This window comes from Rhea americana, unplaced genomic scaffold (genome assembly GCF_003343005.1).
Source record: "Rhea americana isolate MKP2758 unplaced genomic scaffold, rheAme1 scaffold_6, whole genome shotgun sequence".
NCBI lineage: Eukaryota > Metazoa > Chordata > Aves > Rheiformes > Rheidae > Rhea > Rhea americana.
Window position 1 is genome coordinate 11,034,652 of NW_028186756.1, and position 27,586 is coordinate 11,062,237.

A 27,586-nucleotide genomic window follows, 5' to 3' on the forward strand; every position below is an offset into this window, starting at 1 on the left:
TGGGAAAACCAAGAAAAGGTATCGAGAAGCTACACAGAAAGAAGGCTTTCCACTGAAAGCAGTTCTAGCCATCCAAAGCATGCAAAGACCCGAGGAAAGGCTTCCACACTACAGCTACAGATCAGTCTTATATTTAAGTATCAGGCTGCAGTCTGGTGTCTCCACAAGCCACTGGCTCTGACACTACTGTCCATAAAGAGATTAAAACACTATGTGTAGATGCCAGTAGACAAATTTGCTGTAGAGGATTTCATCTTGTTACACTAATCCATGACCTTTTCTATATTACTCAGACAGTCTAAAGTGTTCAGTTACAGAAAGCATTGTTTGTATTTATAGTTTTTCAAACTTCTGGAGCAGGCCTCTCCAAACAGATCAGTTTTGCCTTCCTATTCAAGTGATTTTGACTTTTACAAGACTCCTATACCAATCATACTTACACTGTATGCATTTGTAATTTATTTGCTGCTGTGCACATGGCACAAGTTGACACTTGAGGCCAGTTACTCATTTCTCTGGCTTGTAAGAGCTGAGTCTGCTCAGTCATTTTAGCTACTTTTTGATACATATTTTTTATTACTGAAGATTGAAATATAAAATTTATCAGGTTTCCTTGCCTATGATTTCAAGCTGAGTACATGATATCTCTGACTATTTTGGTATAATGACATTTTAGTTACTATGTTTGATATTAAGTATTTCAAGTTGGGGACTTTTCCAAACCATTAGGTTGACATTCAGGTTAAGAATCACTCATGACGATCAGCTGAAATAGTGACAAAAGCAGAGAAAAGTATTTTTAGGAATTAATGAAAAATAAAAGTCAGCTCCTAAAGAATGATTGGCGTTTACAGCCATGCAACATGTACAGAGTAACTGATTTTTCCAGTAGATCTTCCTCCTAAATAGTCTTTGGGTAAGCATGTTAAAAACCATCAGTATTAATTCCTAGCAAATCTTGGAAAACTGGAGAAACTCACAAGGACAGGAGAATTATGACGAAAAATGCATTAGTATTGATGTATTCAGGACTAAAACAGAATGAAATTGAGGATTTGGGGCATTTCAAGTTCTGTGCACATAGTATTCGTCAGTAACTGCAAGTCAATTTCCTACAGCACAACTGGCTGCACTCCACCTTTGTTACATACACAGAGGATATTACAGTGCATCAAATATACATTGTGGTAATGTTTAACAGATTACAGAAGGTTGACACATCATTATGGAATCACCTGCAGTGTACAACTGCTATAAAGAGTTTTTTGGAAACATTCTGACTTAATCTCATTGGTATTAGATAAAGCACATGAAAAGTAATTATAAAAATTGCTTGTAAGGAATGAATAATGCAAGTTTTTGAAATAAACATGTATACCTTAGCTACTGTTTCAGGTTGCCACTTCTGTCTTGAAATCTCACAGTGAACTAACAAAATAAAATCAAGGCAGAACAATGGTCAACTTCAGTACTGACTCTAGCATCCATTGCATTGCACTGGGCAAAAGGGAGCAAGGGCTCTTGATGACTGAATAAAACTGAGGAAGCGTTAGTGGTAACACACATGAATTTGCACTCTGAATTCTAACACCACAGTCCACCCACTAGTGCTTGAAAAGTCTCACTTTGAAATAGTCCAGGGATTTGTTATTCTAGTTCCCTGATTTGGTGTGAATCAACATTATTTGATAGTTCTAAAAGGTATTAGAACACAGAACATTTTGACGTTCTATACTGTGTAACAAAATTTATTTCATATTCCATAACTTAACTACTTATTTTGTCTTACTCAGTAACTAAAATATTTTGTAATAACTAAAAGTTATTACTTTTTAAATACTATTGCTGTGAGAATTCATTTATGTGATGCATCTATGCTGCTGACATCATCTGTTTATTTACATACATGGTATAATTGGTGCAACTCTTTAGATTCTTAAGCAGTCTTTAGTCTGTTTCCACAATAGGTCATCAGTAAAGACAAAAAACAAATCAGAGTTCAAAGATAGAGATGCATATGGACAACTAAAAATAATAATAATAATAATAAAATAAATAAAAGGTAAAAATGTAATCAATGCTTACTAACTTTCATATAGGATGCAGAGACTTTTACTTCAATGCTGTTTTACACTGACATTCTAATTGACTTCATTAGTCTCGAGAATTGTCGCTGCAAGTCAGACAGGCTGACTGCCTGGCTCCTGCAGTTAGAAAATAACATTAGAAAATGCTAATTGCTAAATGAAATTTCAAGCTAAGATGTCCCATATGGAAATACATTGCACTTCAAGCACACAGATACAGAGAGCTTTAGAACAGACAAGTAAAACAGGAATTTTGAAACACAAACTGAAATCACCAAAATGGGAAACAGGATGCCCTACAAAAAAGCCAGGAATCAAAGCTTTTAATAAAGCAGTAATTCAACCATACAAGACATCCTGTCTATTCTGTTAAACAGTTAATTTTCCAAATATTTTCTCTCACTTATGTCCATAACAAGCACTACACAGTGCAGATTTCTAAGAGAAATAAAAAGGTTTGCCTAAAAACACATATTGTTCAATACTAGAAACATGAAAAAACTCGTAAGTTTTGTTTCACTTAACATACAATTGTATTCTTACAGCACTTACTAATAAGCTCTAGCAAGACTTTCCCTACAAGGAAAGTCATTTATTGGGGAGAATAAGGGATGAAGGGATTACAAGCTCTAAAGTCAGTAAAATATTTTTGATGAGGTCCTTCTTAAGCAAAGATTTAGATATTTATATTTTTTGACATTTTATTAAATTCTTAATTCACTTTGTCTTTAGATGCCTTTTCTTCATTAAAATATTAGCATAAATTGAAAAATGTCCATAATAAGTACTTCTCTTATACCGTAGTCTCTTCAAAATGAGCTTTTACCTACTTACTCCCTTTAGATGTTAGGCTGTTAACACAATAACAGTCCTTAAAATAACACAAGAACAGAAGCACTGCAAAGTTCAGAAACAGCTACCTCTGCATCAAAACTGAAATAAACAAACTTAGAGAAGTCATTTAAAAATCACTTTGAAATCTCCATTCACCTGGTTGCTTTAGTCACATATGATACAGCCAGAGACAGTCTCTTGATGTCTCAAGAGAGAAAACACCTGTTAGCCAAGGAGAACTTCATGGGTTCAAAAAGTGGTTCATAAACATCAGACTTTCAGAGCTCTGTTTCAGGTTCCAGACATAAATGCCACAATAATCTTGGTCAGAAACTGGCATTCGATGAACTGCATAGAGCAGGATATTATTAGGATTGAAATTTAGAGTCACAAGAACTACTGAAAGAACATGTTCCTTATTCTCCAGATCCTTGTGCTAAGGGAAGAACAAGCAGCTACAAAATAAAAACTTTCCAATTAATACCAGCCTTTCCAACACACTCATGTCTATCCACAGGGCCACACTCCTCTGGAGCAGAAAATCTAGTACAGGGATGCAGTGCCACTACCATATATTCAGAAAGGTAAATACGCAGAAAAGTTAGTTTTCATAACGACATGTCATCTGGAAATCCAATCAGTAAATTAAAAACATGGTGCAGAGTAAAAAAGCTATTCTCCCTACTTTGCCCAAGGTCTTCAAGCAGGTCTCAGATCCCCATGAGGCCCACCTGAAGAGAATATACCATCAGCAGAAATAAAAGCACTGCAGAGATCCACACAGATAGTACTTCCAATTGTATACTCAGGATCATCATACCTGAAGCAGCATGGACACACAAGCTATTACAGAATCCAAATGAAAGAAGAACTGAGTTTGGAGAAATCCTTTCGGCAAATCTTGTTGCAGCACTTTAAAACAGTGTTACAATTAGCTGTCTGCTCCATGTCCTTATTAGAGGTTATCCAGTTACAGCCAATAAAGGCAGCTATTAGTTTAGTTCTGTTACCATTCCTGTAACAGAGAATGGAAACTTCAGAAGCTGACAGCAAGAGCCTCTGGCAATACTGTCAGGAAGGCATCGTCACCATCCTCCATCTCACCTCAAATTCTGTCACGCATCTAATCTAGCTGCTGCCACTTCCAAGACGATGGCGTTAAAATGGAGTTCGGTTTTAGAGGTTCCCCCTACAAGTCTCGCTAGGGCAGAGAAAATTGACACTAGTACCTAATGCATGGAGGATGAATTATGCATACTGACCCAGTGAGCTATTGCTGTTCAGACTGAGGTACGATCAGGATGTATTTATCTGCTGGCTAAAGCTATCAACAAGCAGCACCTCTGACACTTACATAATGTTCTACATTTAAAATATCAAAAGAAATCCATGTTTATATGTTAGGTAACACAATAATCCAGCAAGATGCATTTTTCCTCTTCTGTGTTCCTCATGTGCTTCATAAGATAACAATTACAAAATGTTGCTTTTTCTGGTAAAGTTAATGTAGTTTTAAAAATAATATTTACGTATTAACACAAGATATGCCTTCCTGCAATTGTTCAAATAGCTACGAGAGGCAAGACATTTTTGCTTATTCCAGGCATATCAAAGGTTAGTAACAAACATCACAACCCCTCCTGAAGCATTAGTCCAAAACGCGTTATAGTTTTACTTGCTGAATTCTAGCACTCAGGTCTACTCAAATGACCGCTATGACAGTGCTCTCACACTGCCGGTACATATCAGCTAACGGCAAGTGCGAAGAGGGAAGAGAAGAAGGGTTGACAGTAAGGGGAAATGAGTTTGAGACTTAGAACAGGTAACAGCTGACTAAGCCCTAGTTGTACAGAGAACCATAAATCCAATATTCTGTCTTATATACAGTAATAAAGTTTGATAGAACTGTTATTTAACTTACAGTAGAGCAACAAGTTACCAGTGAAGCAAACTTGAGTCTACTCTGTGTTATAGATCATCATTACCATGAGTCGGCTGTGGAACACTAGAGAAAGCGGAGCACTGAGCAACTCTTGACACTTTGTAATAAGAAATTGCATTTCTTTGAAAAAGGAAAGAGATTTAGTCACTACTGCTCATTTACACTCTTGATAAAGCCTGAGGTCTGAAGCTTCAATTTGTTCTGCAAATGGCTGCTTCTGTCAAGACCTGAAGGCTCCTAGCCGAGAGGCAGAGGGCATTACGGACATGGGGAACTATTACTTAATATTCTAACTTTGAGAAACCTGGTTAACTGAAAAGAAAGTACAAATATGACAACTTAGCACAAACTTGCTTCTGATGGGGAAAAAAAGTTTACTGAAAAATCTGAAGTGTTCCTCAAAAACATGAATACAGAATATTTAAGATTTTCCAAATGCAGCTGCTTTTCAGTGTCCCTCCTGTAAATAAACTACTCAGCTATAGGCAGGAGCACTTGTACAACTCACGTAAGTGCGGTTTCACCATCCACGACAGATCACATAAGTAACCATGAACATTTTAACATTCTAATTAAATGAATAAACTCTAGTGGATATTTAAAGCAGGGAAGAAAGCACAATATGCAGTGTTCCATCACTTAGGTGATCCATTATCTGATATATGAGTATAATAAATACAAAAGAAAAGTAAAAGGAGTTCTATGTAACCTTTAACTAGCTATACAGCCTAAAATATTAGTTTGAAGAGTTGTCAAAGTTTCACTAGGGCTCCTAATGAACCACGAGATGTACATATATCACATCAAATCTGATATAATAGCTTTCACAGCAACAAAGTCCACTTTCGTTAATCAGATAAACTTTAGAAGAAGTGATCTTTAACCACTGTAATATTTTTTCAGAATATTAATTGATACGCCTAGGCTGAGATATGTTTCAGGCTGAGACAGTGGCCATGACCGATTCTGAGGCAGTAAGTGCTACAAATTCCTGTATTGTTGGTAGATGGACCTTCCGCCACGTGAAGATACAATTTTGCCTACAACACAGATTTATATGTTCTAAGAAAATGTGACAAAAAACAGAAATCATAAATAAAAATATTTTCTAGAACCAAGCTGGTCAGACAAAAATGTGAGTGATGCTTCCATTTCTCAATAGGATTTTAAGGGTTATTTTGGTAGAAAAAGAGAAGACTTCACAAAAGAAAAATCCACATTGAAGCCTAATCATAATTTATATGTCCATCTCTCTTAATCAAGTCCTATTGCCTCATGTGTTTGCAGAGCCATGTGTTTTCTAAATAGGCTCTTAAATCTTCCCCACATCAAGAGGAGATTCATAACCTGAGTCCAGCACACACTTCCACTTGACAAAACATGAAATTCTAGTATTCACATTAACCCCAAAGAAAGTGCCTCTTTGAAGAAATCAAAGCTGCATCATATGGAGAGTTCTGAATCTTAAGAGTCGTTCGGTCTAGAATCGCTGTAAGTAAGTAGAAGTTCATTTTACACTTCAGAAAAATATCAAAAAGCAATAGACAGAAACAAGCATATTTAACTTCAAAGTAAGAAGAAAAAGTAAGCTTCATTTTGGAGAGTAGGCAAACAGTCTGAAACACAGTTTGCATTGCATTTTTTAAACCTTTTTCTAAGACAGATGTTTCAACGGAACAAAACGAGCAAAGCAACAAGAAATATATTAAAAACAAAACTGGCTTGGTAGATACAATCAGCACAGTTCAGTGAATAGTTGCCATCTCATTACATTTTTGGAGACTATTATCTTCACTTCAGTATTCTTGCTTATTGTTTTAGCCTGAACAGTTGGAAGTATGCTATTCTTCTCTATCACAGATTTTGTCTGCACCTAATTGCTGCTGTTCAATAGATACACCCTTTCATATGCACTGTAGATTCAAAAGTTCTCTATAGACAGCTCTTACTTGTGAGGGAAATGGAGTAATTAGAATTTTCTGACACTTTGTCCTGATCTCCTTTAGTTTACTAGCTGTGGGTTTTCAAGCACAGGTATTGTCCAGTACCATGGCTATCAGTTGGATGCCGTGTGCTCCTTTTCAGTTTAAAAAGGCAAAATAGAAGATGGTGTAACACTTTTAGCAAGATACAGGGAAATAAATCTTCATGAGTGTTTGCACAGAACAGTTATCAAGCAAAAATCTATACAACTAGTAAAAAGAAAATTTGTTAAATATCTAGGATTTTGAAATACTTGACTGAAGTAAGAATTGCAGACTAAATTTAATCTCAGATTCACCCAAGGCAACACTAATTCTCCTTTGGTTGAAGGCAAACATTGACATCTGGCCAATTTGGTTTATAATTTCTCCATTCCTCATATGGATGCTCGTTCTCACAGCTCATTCTTACCAAGGATAACTTCACCCACTACTGTTAGTCAGAACATTTAATAGTATGTCTGAAGTTTTTAGATATACACAGTTCACCGCTGCTATATGTAAACACACTGTATTGGGTAGAAAATGACTTGATCATGGAAATAACTCCAAAGACTAAAGACTTTGTACTTGTGCCAACTCCTTCATTTTGTCACTAATCTTTCCAGTCAGGTTGCTGTACAACCAGAGGAAGATGCTAAAGAGAATTCTGTTTCCTTTCAGTGTAGGAGACCAAATACCACTGAAATGTCAGCCACTAACACTTCAATGAGTGACAACTAGATCCTTACCGTCTTAAGCATATAAAACAAAGATATCATATGTCTAAATTTTCACTGTAGCATCCAAATGTGGCATATTGATATGTTGTTTGACCACTGAGATAACAGGAAATACAGCTTCAGGCATATAAAATATCATTGAAGCACATGCTAGGCAAAAATAACCTCTTAACTGTTATATATAGTAATTAGGAAAAGAATCTTAATTTAAAACTATCAGATTCATATCCATACTTTTAACTAAATACTGAGAGGAAAGTGAATAGGAGAAGGCTGCATCTTGGTTCAGACCAGCCTGCAACAACAGCAGGACTAAAGGAAATATGGACAGCTCACTGACATTTTAAAGGAAGAAAACTGAGATTAAAATTTTTATTTTTTTCCCCCAAATATGCTTGAAATCTACTATTACCGTAACATTTCTTCTAGGACATCTTTCTGTATGAGAATGTTATACTCATAGTAAACTTAAGGTTCACTTGAAATTTTGATGAAACCAGCCCATCCAGCCCATTTGTTCAAGGTGTTTGCCCAGTTTTATAATTTCTTGGCAGCCTAACTGCTCCATTCCTAAAACAGCATTGTCCCAACAGAGAAGGAGGAAGAACAGCACAAGAGGGAAGTTATCTACATGCTTCCATTTTTTAAAAAAAAGAAAAAGAAAGAATCCAAATGCTGTTCCAGCCTTTCCTGAGGCCTTCAACATCATCCTCAGAGATCACTGTCACTTTCAAGCTCACAATACAATAACTTGTCCCATAAGTAAAGGTTAAATTCAAATGTTATCATTGGACCAAAAAGGCTGTGGAGAAGCAAACAGACACAGAAACTCTGCTGCACCTTTCACCTTAAGACAGCCTGTTAATGCTAATTGTGAGCTACAACAGTTGAGATATCGCAATTTTGTTTTTACAAGTATAGACTTTTCACCTCCTGCTTCTCATTTTGAATCAACTTCTCATTAAAGCATTGCAAAGAGGACTAACAGATGGTGTCTTGAGACCTGGTATTTTAGAACATGCACAATTGGATCAAGTTATCTTCAACACAGGAATATGAAACTCATCCAGAGCATTTCCAGCAACTAGTCTTCCCTTTTATCTTCAAAGTACATTTAAAATAAAATCAAAAATTGGAGCTAAGGCTACAATCTAAACTGCAGCTGAAAAATCTTATCTGTAGTGCTGAACTACATAACCACCTTAATATTCTTGCCCTTTAAGCTCAAGATAATCAACAAGGCCTATTCACCAATTCCTCCTGCTCTGCCAGCTGGAATAGTGGTATCACTCTAGTGGCAGAAATCTGCTACCCCAGCAACAACTGTGATGACACAGCCCAAAAATCTGAAAAAAACAAAGAAAAAAAAAAAAAAAAAGGAAATAAGATCTAAATCTTATTGTATTTAGATACAATACTTTATTCCATACTAAAAGCAAAGCAGTATGGAATTAAACAGTAACAGAAAGTTTGTTTTCCATAGATTCATTAATCCTGAAATTATGAAGTTAATTACAACCTGCTGTTTTGATTGATCTGCTAAAGTTACATATTCAACTACATTCTTTTCTTTCTCAGTACACAGAAAGAACTGTACTCTGCACTTTGTTCATATATCCAATGTAATGTCTGCCATGATCTGAAGCCTTAGCTCCTTTGAGAAGGTACTATCTCTACTACATACATACACAGTGTCTAGTACATCATGCTTCTAGAACCCCCCGGACACCAAGGAATATCTTAATAAAAGTGTCCATCTCTGCTAGCATCCTACGATGCCCAACTCCTTATACGATACCATGAATGGTGGTTGCTTTCAGTGTAGAAGCACACACATCATACTTGGCTGTATGTGCCTGCAGGAACTTGAGATTATTCATCCACTGCTACAGTAAGCTCATTAGTTAACATTGCTCTGCTCCCTGTGCATCTTCTACCAGAGAAAAATTTCACCTTAAAATTCAAGTAGAAACTCAACCAGCAAGCATACAAGCAGTAAGCAATACTGTTGTGTTTGACTTCTGTTTCTCCACTCCTCCCAAGCATACATCAAATTTAACACTAGCTTTGTGTTTATCGTGCAAGGCAGACAAAGGACAAAGATTCCACAAAAGATACCTGTTAGTGATGATGGCAGCTCAAGAGTTAACGAAACTACCTGACTTTTCTTGATTCAGTAGTCTTGACAATACATATTCAAATTTGTGATTTATTTCATGAAGTGTATATATAGTTCTAAGCAATTATTCCTATTAACTATACATTTTGTATTGATTCTACTGTTTTTAGTTGCCAAGAGACCGTGGCAATTGTGATAAGGAGGCAGCACAATAACTTCAGATTTTTGGGGCACTAAATACCAAAAGCACCATTTTTATGGTTCTCCAGTCATTAGAATGATGGTATCACTAGGGCAGAGAACAAAACTCTTTGCCTGCTACCTGGGGATAAGTGCTGCCATTACGTTGGAGATTAATGGAGTAGGCAAAGCGGCCAAGCGCAACATGGTCTTGTGTTATATTTGACCCTGTGATCATTTAGCACTGGACTGGGAGCAAAGCACATCTGTCAACTTTTCTTTCCAAAACATATAGAAAAGCAGGCAAGCTAGTCCTCTGTCTTCCACTTGAAGTACTTCTGAAAGTAGTTTAAAAACTCTTGAAGAGTGAACGAAGGAAAATACTTCTCAGCAAGAGACACCTTAGTTCTGTATAGAGGTGAAAATTCCATTTTGCCATTTTGCTACAAACTTCACAATACTACTCATCCTGTGGTTTGTATTGAAAATAGGCATATTTGTTTACTTCTAATGTAGTACATGAGATATGTAAAGCACAATACCTACCTTCTTTCCAGGTAAAAATCTGTTATTTAACATTACTCTAGTTTTAATTGCAATAAAAATCAGCACTTACAAGGGTAAGCATATTCTCAATTCCCTTTTGCTGCAACAAGACCGATGAGTATTTAAGTAGATTCTCTACTCCTTTCTGGAGTCTTTTTCAGTACGTGCAGAATTCAACCTACTTGCTAAGGTAATTGCAATCAATAACTACCGCTCTCTGAAACTTGAAGACACAGGATCTCTGCTGTACACAAAGCTAATAGCACTACGGTACATGGGGAGCTATTACACTCAGTCAGGATGGGACAGGCCACCCAGTGCAAGAGGGAGTCTTTAGAGATACTGAGATGACATTTAAGTCACTAAAAACTTACTTGGCTGAGCAAGCGAGAGACAGTCAGGAATTTTATGCTAGTCTGGCTGTGGCTTCAGCTCGCATGCTTGCTAGGAGATGTGCCTTTTGTGCTTCATACTTAGTGGCTGCACTGAACAATAGTAGGTGCAAAGATTTCTTAAAGCATCAAGGAGACAAGCTGTAGATGACCTCTGCCACCACTCACATCACAGACCTCTCTATCTGTGGTTTAACCTGAACACAGGATCAGTTCACACAGTACTGAGTTTACTACTTGATTGGTAGGTAAGGTAAGGTAATTGGGAAATTGATAGGTAAGGTAAGGTAATTGGGAAATTGATCTAAGTAGAATACAAGAAGTTTTGAAATTGGAAGAAACTTAGTACTGCAAGAGAACAGGGGAACCTATTCAGCAACTTCAGATGCCCTTAGAAACTGAAGAAAGCTTTATAATAGAATACAAAGCTGGAATAAAAATTGTACCTACTACAAATGACAGCATGAAATTTAATTTCTGGCACTGTTAACCAGTTTAGGAATTGCCTATTATTTACTACAGCTTTCTACATCTTCTGTGCTGAACACTGGAATGCAGTTCAGAAAACACCTCCCTAGGGGAGGGAAAATTAAGCACCTTGCCTAGCATACTGTCTACTACCGGATTACTGGTCAGTGATGGGAGAGTTTTCTCTGCACAGAAATCTGTATTTGGAATTCAGCCTGCCAAAGCAGCTAGTAATTTCTTTGGGCAAAGAGTGCTCTGAGCACTACAGAAATCCTTTCTGTTCAATCATTGTTCCGTGGCTACGGAAATAACCAACTGGCTGAGAACAACAAGCTTCAGAATGCTGTAAATTTACAGTGAAGCATTTTTTAATACAATGAATTTTGAAAGCCCAAATTTATTAGATTCTAAGCTTCTTAGATCATTTTGTCATTTTTGTTCTTAACACCAATTATTAGAATTAGTAACAAGAAATGAAGCAAGAAAAAACTTGTATATGTGGTACTGTATTCCAAAGTTTTTGATGTCAGTACAGGCTTAAGTGAAGTAACAAACAAACCCCTTCAGAAGAGAGAAGAAATCTCTTGAAAAACAGAAAACAGAATAAACCAAACAAAAATTAAGACTATATAAGTGTATACAAACGTAAAACAAAGAGTGATGCTAATACTAATGTTCTGGCTTGAATCCTCTTTCAATTTGGCTACTCAAAACCACAGTACCCTGAAACAATTCAGAAATTTCAAGCTATGTAACTTGCAAAATGTCAGTAAAAAAGCCCCTTTCAGGTATGAGAATGAATGTAGCAGGCAGACAGAACTCAAATATCTTTATGTCTTTATTTGGGGACAGATACACATGATGTAAATGCCTTTATTTTCTCTCTCTCTCTTTGTACCTGATATCTAAGTTCAAAAAAAAAGTTTCATATTCTGATAGGATAACAGAATTACATCAGATGAAATAACTATTAGATCAATATACCTGCAATGTAACACCTACTCAGAGAATGGACTCCTAGTCCTTGCAGAAAACGCGTGTAATATCGGCTTGTAATTTTTAATAGAATTTTTAACAAAACAACAACAAAACCCCCCACAGACATAAACCTCAATTCTTCCAGTAGCAGTCTTGTGCATTGATTGGAAATTCCTGTGGAGAAGCAGCTGGATGTAGCTAGCAAAACATCTATCCAATGATGGCAATCAAATGATTCCTCTAGTTCAGCCTCTGCATTACAATCATGTGGTTATCCTTGTTTCTGAGCCTGATTTTTTTTAGGAAGGTATGCTATTATGTCTCCAAGCTTAATTAAGCAGGATGCAAAACATGGAGGATGGGAAACTCACAGGATGTAAACATCAGTGATACAATAATTTAAACTAACTGAGGGCCTAGTCCTGAAAGCATGAATCATTTCAACTAAGCTTACACAACATTTCCTCCTGAGAACATCAAAAATAAATCGTAAGCCCAAGTCCCTTCACCCTCAAAGTCAATTAAGGGAGTTTTGTAAACACATCCTGCATGATATAAAGAAGGTGGGGTAGGGAGAAGTACCTCAGTCACCACTCCATTTCTAATATAGAAGTTCATGCCTTAATTTTGGCTTGGGGCTTGGGATCTTCTCTGGAATGAGATGAGGGGAGGGGAAGGGGCTGGGGTTTTTTTGTTTGTTTTTATTTTGTTTTGTTTTTTGATATTTACAGATAATGCTTTCAAGAAACTTCTGGGAAAGGGTAAGATTTGGTACAGCATGTCAGGACCATCCTATTCATTGGAAAAGGCTTCTTGGTTTAGAACTAATGAATTAAACATGAGATGTTGGCATCTTGTGTGGCAGAAATAAGCTTCTTATAACACTAAATTTCATGTTCTTTTGCACTCATTCAAAAAAAGTGATGCTTTTGAAAAATAGAGACATTCTTGCCTCTAAGAAAGTTTAATTTCTAAATTTCACTACTTCTAAACCGATTTACCCAAACAATTACATAGATTTGTATTTGGCTCAAATCTCAGCTTGAGGCCTCTGGACAAAGTATTGCCTCATGTAAAATCAGACCTCGGAGGAGCTGGAAGCTTTGCATTTACCATGCTCAAGAAAACTAACAATATATTTTGCCAAAGTTTCCTATTTTCTTCCTCAGACCAAAAATATTTTACATCGATAGCTTTATGTAAAACAGTAAATGGTTTACTGTATTCATTCCATTAGTAAGAACATTATGGGAGAACAGTTTAAAAAAAAAAAAAAAAAGCTACTGTTCTTTGTAAAGTGGAGTTGGCTTTTTAGCCAGTATTTTGGAGATTACTACATTGGTATGCCAACTGAACAGGAAGTTACCCAACTAATACATGCATAAAGCCACAGGAAATTAAATGAGGAAAAGCCAAGCGTGCTGTACAAAATAAAACGCTGTGCTGTGTGTAAAGGGTAGTTACTCAACACAAACATGGTACATAACATAGGTTGTAGAAAACACATAAAACTGGGTAGATCCAGGGACAGTACATAGCAATATATCAAATATAAACAAACAACTACCTTCAGATACCTGTCTGCATGTATGTCAAAACCCAGCAAATTCTTCTTTGGGAGAGACTAGTGCATTTAGCTTTTATCTGTTGTTTTCTAATGTCACCTTTGCAGTGGAACTTGTTAGCTCCAGCTGTAGAGTGTTCCTTTCCAGATCTGAGTATGGAGTTTTTGCACTTTTCACTTCTCATTATCATCAACACCATATGCATTTCTCCTTGCAAGCTGGAGCAGTCTCAGTGTTACTCTGACTAACATTAACCTTATTACAAGCCCCAATAACTTTTATCTAGGTATTACAGCAACATGGTAGCACTAGCCTCACTCTGCTTCTCTTGCCTGCCACAACTGGAAAAAATAACAGCCCAAACTGCACTGCCTATTGGGGTCTCCCAATATAACAATTATCATTCAGTGTTTATATTGTGGTACTACCTTCTGCCACCATAACCTTGTAATGGAATTGCACTGGAAAACCAATGCATCTATGCCTTCCTTAATCTATGGCATATCATTCAGTGGTCTTTGCACCTAAAACATCATCTACAGAGAATAGAAAAAACACAACTCTGCATTTCATTCATTAATACAAAATGGGAGAGAGACTTACTCTACATTATAGAGAGATGCATTGTGAAAGAATATTGGATTGAGGCTGTCTAGAGTTACTTACTGTAACTTGCTTAGCATCAACAGCTAAATTCGTTGAAGCCTTAGGCCACAAGCTGTGAATTTTTCACCTAGTTAAGTAAAAGGAGGCCCTAAATCTGGTCCAAACTGGAAAGATAAGGAAGCCTAATCATCCAACAAGGGAAGCTGCAGCTGCAGAAATGAGAGAGGAGTTTCTAGAGGCAATGAAGGGACCCAATGAAACACAAGACGTCAGACCTGAATTCTACAATTGGTCTGAACCATCGCATGGGGGGCAGGGCAATTTACTCTAATTTTGATTTGAACATCTGTTTCAGCAGGAGCCCAGGGTCAGACCATGTTATGGAGGCCTGCAAACCTAGTTTTCCATAACATGCATGCTGCCAATGGCCGACTTATTACACTGATTACTCAAAAGCAATCAGTGTCAACAGGTACTGTTAAATAGTCAGATTCAGTAATCAAGATTAAGAATGAGAAAACACAGTTTCATCCTTCTTTACAGCAATTTTGTTTTCTAGACTAAGACTTATGCAAGAGATCTTCTTTTCATCCTATATTAAGAAATTAACTGTATGAGAGGACTTATGAAATCAATGAGTTAGAACAAGAATTCAAGGATATAAATTACCCCTTTTGCCCTTTTGGAAAAAAAAAAAAGGATGATCAAACACTGTGTCAAATGATACAAAACATCTCTCTTGAATTAAACAGAAATTGCAAATACATATTCAGGGCCAGGATAGTTTTTCTACTGATGGAGTATTTCCATAAAAACAAAGCGTACATACATATATACACTGCAAAGGATCAAAACAAGCATCAAACAAGTTCAAAGTTAGCAAGTCAACATTTCACTTCAACCCCCAAAGTTATCAGGCAGCTAGAGCATCTGATGACTGGTGTACCAAGTATCTCTTAGATAAAGATTGTTGTAACAGAGATGGCTAAAATGTGTTATAGAATCTCATACAACAGTAGTGATTTTTATTTTAACATAAAAAACAGAACAAGTTTCCCTTTAAATTTAAAAACAAAATTCAAATGTTATCAATGTTGTTTTTACCACCAGCCATGATAGCATACCCTCTAGGCCATTCTTGCCTTCTTATCTTCTCATTGTAGCTGACAACAAGCACAGTATATAATTGGACTCTGATTTTGTGTAAACTCATTAAGATATAGCCAGTGGCTGAGTCAGCCACATTGCTTTTAACTCTTTGTGCTGTTTTAAACTATGAAAAGCTTTTCCTAAACTATGAAATGGGAAAAAAAAAAAAAAAAAGGTCATAGTGGGAGAAAATAAGGAAACCTCTTAAAATATTGAAAAGAAATGCCAGGAAGCAAGTAGAATTTAAAGACAACTAAGAAAATAATCCAAGTATCATATAGTTCCTCTGTATCATAACTGCTCAGAGCAGGTCTGTCAGAAATATGATTGATTTTGTGTCTTTCCTACAAGTACTGATTAAGATATTTCAACTTCCCTTCCCCCTGCCAAGGAAAAAAAAAAAAAAAAAAAAAAAAAAAAAAAAAAAAAACCACACACACACACACTAGATCTCTTGCATTTTTAAGTTTAAAAAAAGCGAGCTAGATGTTCAGAAAGTTTCAGGCAGAAGAACAAATCTACTTAGAGCCCTAAAAAAATGACAGAACAGCCCAGATAACAGTTTAAGGATTTTGAAAAATGAAAAATTCAGAGCTAGGAATGAAAAACAAAGTTTGAAAGACTCTGATCCTAACTCGGCTTAATATTTATGTACAGTATGTGTTTTTCCTAGCAACACTACAAAAAGATGAAAGTTAAGTAGGAATCTGCATGTGCCTGTTGGTCTAATGCATGCTTAGAAAAGGAAAAATCTGTAAGCAAGGAAAAGTATCAAAAAACTTCTACTCACCTAGGAACTTAGCAATTACAGAGTAAACATTGGTTTTCACGAGGCAAGCACCAGGTTTAATACCATGTGTCCAAGTTCAGACTGGTTAGATTCTGCATAGACCAGAAGCCTTACTCATCACATCAGAGATTAAATCAAGTAGCAATTAAGAAATGCAGTAGATGATTACATGCAGTTTACTTCATCTCAGAAGGCCACTAAAAGTTCCAGGATTAAAAAGCAGGACTAGACTACTAGAACCTACAGGAAACCAGGTCAATTTGCTTTGGAACTTCTTTCTCCCACATATTGGTTTTCTCCAGATCACCCATAGAGCATCTAAGTTCGATTTAAGAAGTTTTTGTTTGTTTTCTATAAAATGTTCTCATAGAACACTAGAAGCCTTTGATATAATCTGGTAAATTTACTTCTGATAAATAAAGTTATAGGTTCTAACCTTAGACTATACAAGGTCCTGTTACACCTTAGATTTGCTCTAATAAGCTTCTGCAATTTGAGGGTCAGTTGAAAACATGATTTTGCACTGGTCCACTAAATATATTTAAAAAGACAGGCTATATAGTATATGCTTGTCGGACTGCTATGCCTCAATTCCAAAACAATGTAAAGATTCTGATATTCTCAAAACATCAAAGCAATTTGCAGAACAACAGCTATTAGAATTTGGCCCCTGAAAGGCATTGCTAATGTGCTTTGTCTCCTTCCATTTTTGGAAGCAAAGCAGCACATAGTAAATGCAATAGTGAAAGAATGAAAATTCTTCCGTTGACATTTGATTATAAAGTGAATTTTGACAAACTTTTCTGATTAGTAAATATCTGTGCTGTTTGTCCATCCCTGATTGTTGCTACTTGGTAGCTATCTGAACTAAATCATGTATGTATTTTCAAAATAGCTAACACAAACTTCCTTTTAGATCAATGCTTCAAGAATTAGTTGATTCATCATTGTTTTACCCTTCTGCAATGGTTTCTTGTCAATTATGTCTTAAAAAAAAAAAAAAAACTCTTCCTATTTTGAGATATGGTTCAGCAGTATTATGTAAAACCTTTCAACAAGTTAGAATTCTTCCATCCATTTTTAGAGTGGGGAGGAACAAAAAGAGGCTGTGTGGGAAGATGTGGAAAGCATGGGAGTTCAGAGAATGTTCATTATGTACTCAGCAGGGAACAGATATTCAGGAAGGCAGAGAGAAGCCAGAGTGAGCAGCAAGTCAGCAGTAAGAGTAAGCTCAGTAGCTTCAGTGGCTTTAAGTTGTGTGTCCTCCCTCTCCTTAACAAAGAGAATCTTCAGATTCTAAGTCAAAGGATACAAGTGACCTTAAAAGTCCTTACGCCACCATTTAAACTTTACACTAGTCAAACATTGTAAGTACTAAATTACCCTGATTATCTTAATTTTCAAAAGTAGCGTATACATCTCCATGTAGTCTGATAGTCCTGAACTCCTTTCAGCTAGATTTACTGCACCTCCAGGAAATCCAAAAGTTTGGAGAAAGTTTGAATACTAGTTTTAGTCTAAGCTGCCTTCATAATAGCCTAGTATAGTCAGAACGTACAAGGAATTCTCCTTAGCTATTTAGCTGGACCAAGTGAAAATTCAAGCATTAACATTTGCTTTCACCACTAGTTCAGCTTACATGTGATCCTTGAAGTTCAATGCAAACTGCTTAACTCCCTAGAGCATCCTTTAACATCTCATTCCATAATCAAGGTAGTTTCTTATTAACCAAATTGAATTAGTGCCAGAAAAAAAGAGGTAGCGAACATTACAGTGTAAACCAGCTCCTAATAATCAGTTTGATGCTGTAGAACTTCTACTTGCAATCAAGCTGGCCTTCTCTCTACAAGTTTTTGGTTGTATTACAGAATGAAAATACTTCTGTTTAAAGCCAGTTTTTTTGACATCTCATGCCCTGGTTCATTGATTTCTGCAAGAAGAACTTTCAATACCTCAAATAATCTACATCTGTAAGGTTACAATGTTCAAAAGGTATTGTGGCTTGGGATCTAGTGAAAGAGAACTGAAGAATGTTGCCTAAATGTAAGCAAAGGGAAAGTATACCCAGACTGACAAAGAGTGCAAGAGATGCTTTTAGCTATGCAAGCAATTTCAACAGTTNAAAAAAAAAAAAAAAAAAAAAAAAAAAAAAAAAAAAAAAAACACACAACAACACAGCATATTCCACAATGCCTATTCTATGCTTGCAAGTGATTCAGGACTTTGGAAATGTAAGAAGTGAGGTATTTAAATGAAAAACACCAGCATCCAAAACCAGACTAGTAAATATTCTTTGATGAATTCTGAAAAGAGCACAAACCATCAGAAATGCTCCTTGTTGGAGAAAAGGCAAAAATTATGATTTAATACCTCAGTTCATGTGTTTATCACCTCCTTTTAGTCTGGGCTCCTATTAAGGACAAGAGAAACATTGAGACTTCTATTAGAGAGAAGATATAAAAGTCTGCTGTGGTCCAGAAAGTGATTTACCAAAAATGTCTGAAACCTAACTGAACCCTATTAGACAAATGCTGCATTTGTCCACCCTACCTAAATGGGTCACATTCATCTACTCTGCTTAGATGATTCTTACTGTGTCACTGTAGCACCAGTGCCAGTTACTGATCGTGTATGTTCACTACATTCTGGAAACTCGTATGCTGTTTTTGCATTGAGGCTTTTATTAATCCTTGTATTTAGTATTAGATTTCATGGATTCCAGAGATATTAATGTCATAAATATAAATAGCAAAAATATAATTAAAAAATCACTCAGACTCTTTAGACCACCTAAAAGGTCAGTTCCAGGTTGATTTGATTTCTAAAGGAGTGTTTATTTTTCTCCTATCCTTGTTTTTCTCATCATTCCAACAGTGAATTTCCTCAGACATCAGAGCTTTATTATTTCCAAATGGAGTTTAGTGTACAGAGCACAAGACATAACATTACATCTAAATATACAAAACACCACTCAGCTTCAAGTAGTTAGTAGTATCGATACATACAAAAGTTTAAGTTACTCTGAATACAGACCATTTTAACCAAGAAAGGTAATGGCAATACTGGTGTGATGTTTCTTAAATCAAGAAAGGAATCAGAAGCTTCTTCATCAAAAGGCTGTTCTCACTATTAAAAAAAAAAAATCATTTTTCTCTGCATTACCTAAATTTGCAAACAGTTTACAGAGTGGTAAATCTGGAAAAGACTCATCTACCATAGTATTGGGTATTTTCTCCCAAAAGTTTGCATAGAAGCATAGCACTGTTACAGGTATATAGTCTGAGTATGGACAGTCTGTACAATACTAGTCTGGCTATAGCAATATTATGGTGCACTTACAGATTTTTGATATATCCCAGGATCAGCATTTAGGTAGGAATGCTACCGCGCTTAATGCTTTTGCTGGTAACATTTTAACGCCAAGCACCATCCTGTTCCAACAGCACTGTTAGCACAGGGCATAACCATACCACACATACCCCTTTTAAATAAAAATGAATTATGGCATGTTAGAAAAGTAAAACATATAGAAAAATTAGCATCTTTGTTGATGGAGTTCTTCAGAATTTAATTTGTATATTAACCAAGAAGCAAGTTCATGAGCTTAGATGTTTAGCTAGCTTAATCAATATTGCTTTAATTCTCCTGAAATAAGACAGCAGTCAGGTATGTGTTCTTAAGCAAACATTTCTTTGCCAATAGATTGTTCAGATATATTTTGTGGGGAACAATCAGACATCTGAGCACTGGATCTGTTAGTAAGATAATACAAAAAGCATGCACTCCCACTGACTGTACAGCCTTATGCATTCACTGACAAAAGACCAAGAATACTGCATGAGCAATACAGTTCAGCAGTGTACGATTCATTGGTTATGCTATTTCTGTTTTCTGGTTCTAAATGCATATAGAATTGTATAGGTATTATTTTGGGAATACTCTAGCCTTCCATTTGAAAATGGAAGTGAATTTTTGAAAGTCAGTAAATACTTCCAGAAAGCTAACAGTTGGCTAAGTCACAATTTGAATCCAAATGCAGACAAGACTTTAGAGCCTTTCGAGTTCCACAGGATGCAAACTGCCACACTTGTCAGATGTGCATCGTGATAATTACTATGAACTAAGACAGACCTCAGACATTAAAGAAGATGAAAGACATCTGCCAAACTTCAAGTACCAAAACTTATCTGATGTCATATATTGCAGAAGAAATTCTATTTCTACAGGAAACCCATTAATTTCCTCAATTAACAATTGCAAATTATTAGTGATCTGGATGTATCAAGTGGCCTATGACTGCTCAGTTACGAAGTGTTTTACACTGGCACAAAAAGACTCACTGATACAAAGGAATGAACCAAATGAAACAGTTCGTGATCACTACTTTTTCTTTATACTCCACTGCATTTACACTGCACATTGTGGATTTCATAGCTACTTCTCCCACAGTTCAATATTCTTGATTGCCTATAGAGATGCAGTTCCAGAAGAACCGAGATGACAGCTCCTAGACAAGGAGCAGTATACCTTCTGAATTATTTGTAATCCTGTAGGTCTTCCACCCCGAAAATTGTTTTTTGGTTCTCACCCCTACAGGACACATTTCCAAGTCACTGCTGTGACTTCATCTGACTGAAATCGGTTGTTTTTCCTCCTATCATTTTAGCAATAGAAGACACTTAAAAAAAAAAAAAAATGCCTGCTGTCTGGGGCACATCTCATGCCAGAGAAGCTCTTAAAGTTTCATTCCATGCTAGTATTTTGCTCACATGTAAGAAACCCCACAAAATTTCAAACATACCTCTAGTCCTCTGAGGAATTTTACTAACTTCAGTACATTCCTGCTGAAAAGCACCAGCATCTTTTGCATAAAGAGAAATTGCCTGAAGCCATGCTCTCCTCCTGTATTCTGACTGCCAGAATAGAACACGCAAAAGCAGAAGCATCTCCTAACATACTACTAATACAGTTTCATCAAAATTCCAAGGGGGAAAAAAAAAAGGAAGAGAATTAAAGATTGCAGCACAAGGTCAAATATATGATATTTTGATTCAGTATGCCCATAACAAGACTTTTTGAAACTTTAGATATCTTCTAATGTAGATAAAATGATACAACTGTTATATTAATATACTTGCATTTACAAAAGCAAAAAAAATCCAGATTCAGTGAATCACTGCCATTCTGCGAGATTTTATTATATCCTTAAATCTTTATTTTGAAAGATTTTTCTTCTCATTTTATACTTCTTTGCTCCTTGGATTAGTTTTGACCTGTTGTCTGATCATTCACTTTCCTGTTCTCATGTTTTTTCTCCCCCTCTATGCCCCTCCCTTTGATGTGTCTTTCTGTGGCTTGGTTTCTCCTTCATCTTAAGACTTTCACACACAATTTCTCAAATACCTTTTTCTCACACTAGGTTGCATGCACTATGTTACTGAAAGCCACATAAAAAAAAACTGGTAGCTGCCTCCTCCTACAGATGGCAAATGGAGATAAAGACACTATCCTTCAAGCCTCTCTGATGCTTTCCAAAGAGTGACAAAGTCGCATTAAGCAACTTCAGCCACACATACTTTGCATTTGTTACTGCTCTTATAGCTCCCCATAGAAGTACATTAGCAGTAAAACTCTTTATTTGCCCTCTAACAAATTACAGCAGCTGAGCTATAGTAGACCACCATTAATTCTGGAGTAACACAGTAGACCTCCATGTTTGGAGATATTAAATGTCAGCTAATTTCTCCCAATAGGGTTTCCACCTTCTGAAAAATCTTTATTTAGAAAATATTTCGTTAGTGGTGCAAATGTGACCTCAACGGACAGTGACTAGCACAAATGACACTGTAGAAGAAAATGAACAGTTGCTACAGCTTCTGAAGAAGTGCATCCTAAAGATTTAATGACTCATCAACAGATGGTCTTTATCTTTTAGTAAGTTTATTTATCCTTTAGTAAGTTTGGATACTCTTGCTCACTGTTTTAACAACTTCAAGTAATGCTAAATTTCAAATTAAAAAAAAAAAAAAGGAGGGAGGAACCCAACACCGTAGAGATGCTTAAGAGACCCAAGGCATGCATTAGAAACCCCACTATTCCTCATTGTCTTCCCATAATCCGTAGACCTGCTTCTGTAATAAAGATTATATACTATATTTTCCAGTGAGGGTATTTGCTACAAAACATAACACTATCCCTCACTTTTTTTTTAACAGCTTCCAACAATATTTTTGAATATGCAGAGTAATAAAAGCGAAGTTGGACAACCTATGCATCTATCAAGTACTAGTTTGATGCATACCCGATCATGCTCAAATACATACACAGAATTAAGTAGAAAAAGTCAGCAAATGTAAAGAATCAAACTGCAAAGTCATAGCAAAAGATTAGAGGAACATGAGCTGCAGGCTATGAGAGAAGATTCAGTATTAATAAATGTAAAGCAGCAAACCCATGATAAAGGCATAAGGAAACAGGAATAAAGTAGTACTCAGCTGCTTCGATGAAATTTATTTTCATCCTGTACTCTTAGGGGAGAAACAAAGAGCCATTTCCACAATTCTATTTCTAAAGTAGTAAAATAAGGAAAAACCAAAAAAAAAAAAAAAAAAAGATCTACTACAGAACAACTATTTTAAGTCTTACAAGAAGTTTAAGCAGCATGTCAAACACTCCCCCCATAGAAACTCTTCTTTCTATTCATGCCTGATACATGAAAACAAAACCATGACTAATTTAACAGTATATATCATGTCTTTATCTGATACCTCTCATGAGTAAGTAATTAAACAAGAATTAAACAGAAGCAATGTTTTTCTTTTATTTCATTTCCTGTGGAGAGTATGATGGTTAAATTTACAAGCAGCACTTTCCTTGCAGAACCATGCTTTTACCACCGCTCACCCCCACTGCACTCCGAAGACCTTTAGGTGATGGGTGCCTCAGCAAGAACAAGACCCCCACTACATCCCAGGACCAGAACTCCACTGCATCCTAATTCTGTAGGAGATCAACACAGAATTCCTGTGCTGCCGAGCACCTCTGAATAAAAATAACTACCATATTCTATCAATATTACCTGTTATCCTAGCATGATACTGCTGCCAAACAGCTGCTTTTTAACTAGGGAATTTAGTCTCCCAGTCACTGAACAGGTCAACTGTCATGAAGCATGTCAGAACCATGGAACAGAAGCATGTTTAGAGTTAATTTCTTCATTTATTCTAGTAAAAGCCACTTTTTTATTCTTACTTGTGCACAGAGGTGCCCCTCTACACAACGATGCAGATGTTTAACCCAATTTACTTGTCCAATTCAGACATCTAACATTGTTCTTTGAACCACCCCTCTGGAACCATTGATTTTCTTATATTTTGCCTCTACTGGCTATGCTGTTCTCATATTGTAATTATACAAAATAACAAACAGAATATAACGAAAAGCCCTAGTAGAAAGAGCTAAACATCCATGTTTGTACAGTCCCACTGATCTCTGCTTGGAAGTGCTCTTGTGTTAGGTAAGGAGGCAAAACCCAGTAGCCCAGTGGGGTGAGGCTATGGCAGCTTCATCCCCAGTGCTAACCAGTAGCAAGGCTGAGGCTTCCTGTCCCAGTCAGTACCCATATGAACACAGGTACATAACACAGCCAGACATGCAGACCAGTAGGGAGATGCTGCTGTTGCACCTCTGTGCTCTTCTGCAGCTAAGCCTTTACTGGGCTGCTGGCTTTCCTGCAATGGGCTGGATGCAGCCACGGCAGGGTACTGTTCCAGTTGCCCCACCTACAACTGCCTCCCCCTGCTCCTTTGCACTGGTGGGGCCGGGCTCTTCTCACACAGCCTATGAACTTATCTCCTGTATTAATGGTCCAAAAAGCATCCTCAAGCAACCCTGCAGGTATTTTATGCTTTAGAATGTCAATCTAGAGGGTTTGAACTAATCGGTACATTTCAAGTGAAAACGATAACATCACATTGTCTTTTAATAGCATACAATCTAGAGAGAGACCTGAAAAGAGAGGACTATTGTTTCTGTTGTTCTCTCAAGTCTTAAGGGGTTTATATAAGTAACAACTAAAGCATGCTACTTCCTAGTGTTTCCTGAACTATGTAGTCCAGAAAATTTTAAGACAGAAGACCACGGCCTTTTCACAAAGGGGATGGCTGTATAAGCTATTCTTTATAGATTTGAGTAGTGAGAATTTTTAATATACAAAGCAGCACGACAGCATATAGGACAACGTCTACAAGTGTCCAAGTTTATACAGATCTACTACATTCTAATTCCAGCAAAGAGCACTACCACATTCAAATGCGAGTGAGCAAATAGTTTTTGTATTTTAATCTAGCTTTTATCAAGTTTACTTTATTAATCAGAAGCTACTTAAGAACTACTAGATAAAATACAGCATTCTCAGTTCAGAGAATGCTAATCCTACCTTAGTTTTAGCCTCCCTTTATAACTTCATCATATATTCTGTGGTAGTAGATTATTCTGCACCTTCGAAAAGGTAAGGAGTCTCAATAGTGCTTACTGCACACATTTTCATAGTAACTGAATATTAAGAAAAGTAAACAAAAAGATCAATGTCCTTGTTCAACTCTATTTTCAAAATACTAGTAAAGACTCTTGACGAACAAGAGAGAGGGAAAACAAAAACAGAACAGCTTATAAAATAATACCAATTCTTTCAAAAGGCATGAGTATGAGAAGCTTGAGTCCATTTTCTGCAGAATGACAGTCTCACAAACTCATTTCCACGGAACATATTTCCCAGATGTGACGTCCAAGCTATGCCATTTTGCTAGAAGAAATGGAAAACACGCGTGCGCTCAGCCAAAGTCGCCCATACAACCAACTTTACCCTCCTACAACCATGCAGAGTTGCAACAGACTCAGGAGCTCCTGCTGAAGTCACTTCTGCATGAAAAGAGGCAGGATTGCTCTCAGCACGAACTAGAATGCTGTTAGGGGGCTATGCTGCCATACACCTACAGTAATGTCACATGAAATAACGTTCTCACACAATTCAATGGATGTTAAGTTCTTTTTCTTTGACGCAGCTTAGGTGATGACCGTAAACATGACTGTTTGCTTTTTCTTTTGCTTTGCTTTCAATTCTTATAACTGAAATCCCAGCTTATCTTGTTATACAAGTAAACGTCTGCAGTGCTTAGCCAGATCCTGTTAGGTTCCACAAACTAATTGATTTTTTTTTTTTTTTTAATTTCCTTCCTTTCCATTACATTACTCTCCCCTTGTTCTTCAATTAAGAAGGATGAATGGAAGCACACTAACTTCTTCATATAATTAGTTATTGTACATATTCCCTGTACAACCACAGCTGTTCTTTCTCCCATCCCAAAGCCATCTTATCTTTTCATTCTCTGCAAGACTTCCCCCCCTTAAAAAAAAAAAAAAAAAAGCTTAGATGTATTCTTACATTAGAAGAGAATCAGTATTGCTTAACTGGAATGCTCCACAAGACTGGAAGATGAGAACAAAATTTAGCAAAGTGATCTAGCATGCAAGTGCATGCTGAAATATTAAATAATAAGAGCAGCCGCCTAACATGAGAAAGTTGCTTTTCTGTATCAAACAATGGTTTCGTAAGTTTACGTCAAAACACACACATCACGTTTACATTCAGTTCTGTGTTAGTCTGCTGAAAGTTCTGTCTTTGTCTTGTGAATACAATTTGTCCTGTACGCTCTTCCCTAATGGAAAGATCTTCTTCCAAATTCATTACAAGCACCTTAGCATGCAAATGTATGCAAAAACAAAAATTTTGCAGTTCCTGAAACTTGACAACACAGGAAAGAATCACGTTAGCTACAAGAAATCAAGTTAGTATTGCTGCACAACAAAGCAATTGGTTTGAGATTATTCCTTCTCTTTTGAGGAGCATCTTGAAGTTACTTCATAAAAATTCTATTAATAAATCATCAGGTAATAAGATATGGTTCATTTTGCTTACATGAGAAAAACCTGAGTGATACCTTTCAAGAAGAGAAAACTGCTAAGTAGGCATTTTACATGTGTTCAGAAGTTTGCTTATATTAACCAAACTCTACAGGACAACTATGCAGAAATAGATACAAGGTTTCCAAGTGATTAATCTTTATTTAACAGTTTATCACTTAAGACTGTTGGAGACCCCAACAATTAGAGTGACTAAAACTTTCTGCAACATGCTACATTAGATGCTCCCTCTACTTCCAGAATATCTAGTAAGTGTAACTGTCAGTGATCACTATTAACTTAACTTTAATATGCAAGGTAAAAAGTTGCCATAAGTCTCCAGACATTATCATATCCAGATACTAATCATCTTTTTCAACCCCCAAACTTGCTCAGCAGTAAGAAAAAAAACATGAACTACCACGCACATAGGATTGTCATACATCAATACACAAATTATGTTGTGGTTAAGAGAGCTTTGCTGTATGCACGCTTTCTGTACAGTAGGGGCAACCAGGTTCTATCCACACCACAATCACACTGAAAGCCAACTTTAACACTTTTACATGGAGGGCAGCACCTACACAGATCAGCACAGTGCGTCTACCTGTTGAGAGCCCCACTCAGTCGGGGATGGGGAGGAGAAAGGTGCCGCTGGAAGTAAATGAAAAATCTGAGGCACAGTAAAAGCAAGGCTCAGAAAGGACTGTCAGGTAAAGTAAAAGCTGCTACCAGAACTCCCATGAATAGTCCTTTGCCTTAGCCTTCAAGCACATTTTAGCTTAGAGCTTCGCAGAGGCAGCACTTACACTGAGGACAGCAGGATCCATCCCAACATGGTCTTTAGAAGTCAGCAATTTCTAAGTAGTTTTCTCCTCCAGTGCTAAGCATGGACAATGCATATTTTAGCATAAAGCCATCACCTTGCTGTGTTAAAGTACAAAGTATAAGCCACAGTCACATAAACCAGGACAAGAATACCCTGTGCCTGCAAAGTAATCCCTGTGTTGGGGTGGGAACATGCACCAACTGAAAAAAAAAAAAAAAAAGCTACTAATGCATATAGTACATAAACTGTGCAGCATGCATACTCATATTTCCATCCAAGATCTTCCAGATGGAAATGTGGAAGTTTTAACCAATTTCCTTCTTGTTTCTGCACCCCAACTCAGTTAAATCATTAGGAGAAAAGACATTGTCTCTATGCAGAGTTACTTGGGGAAATATGCATCTCCATACAATAATGACATAATCAAATGTCCACTT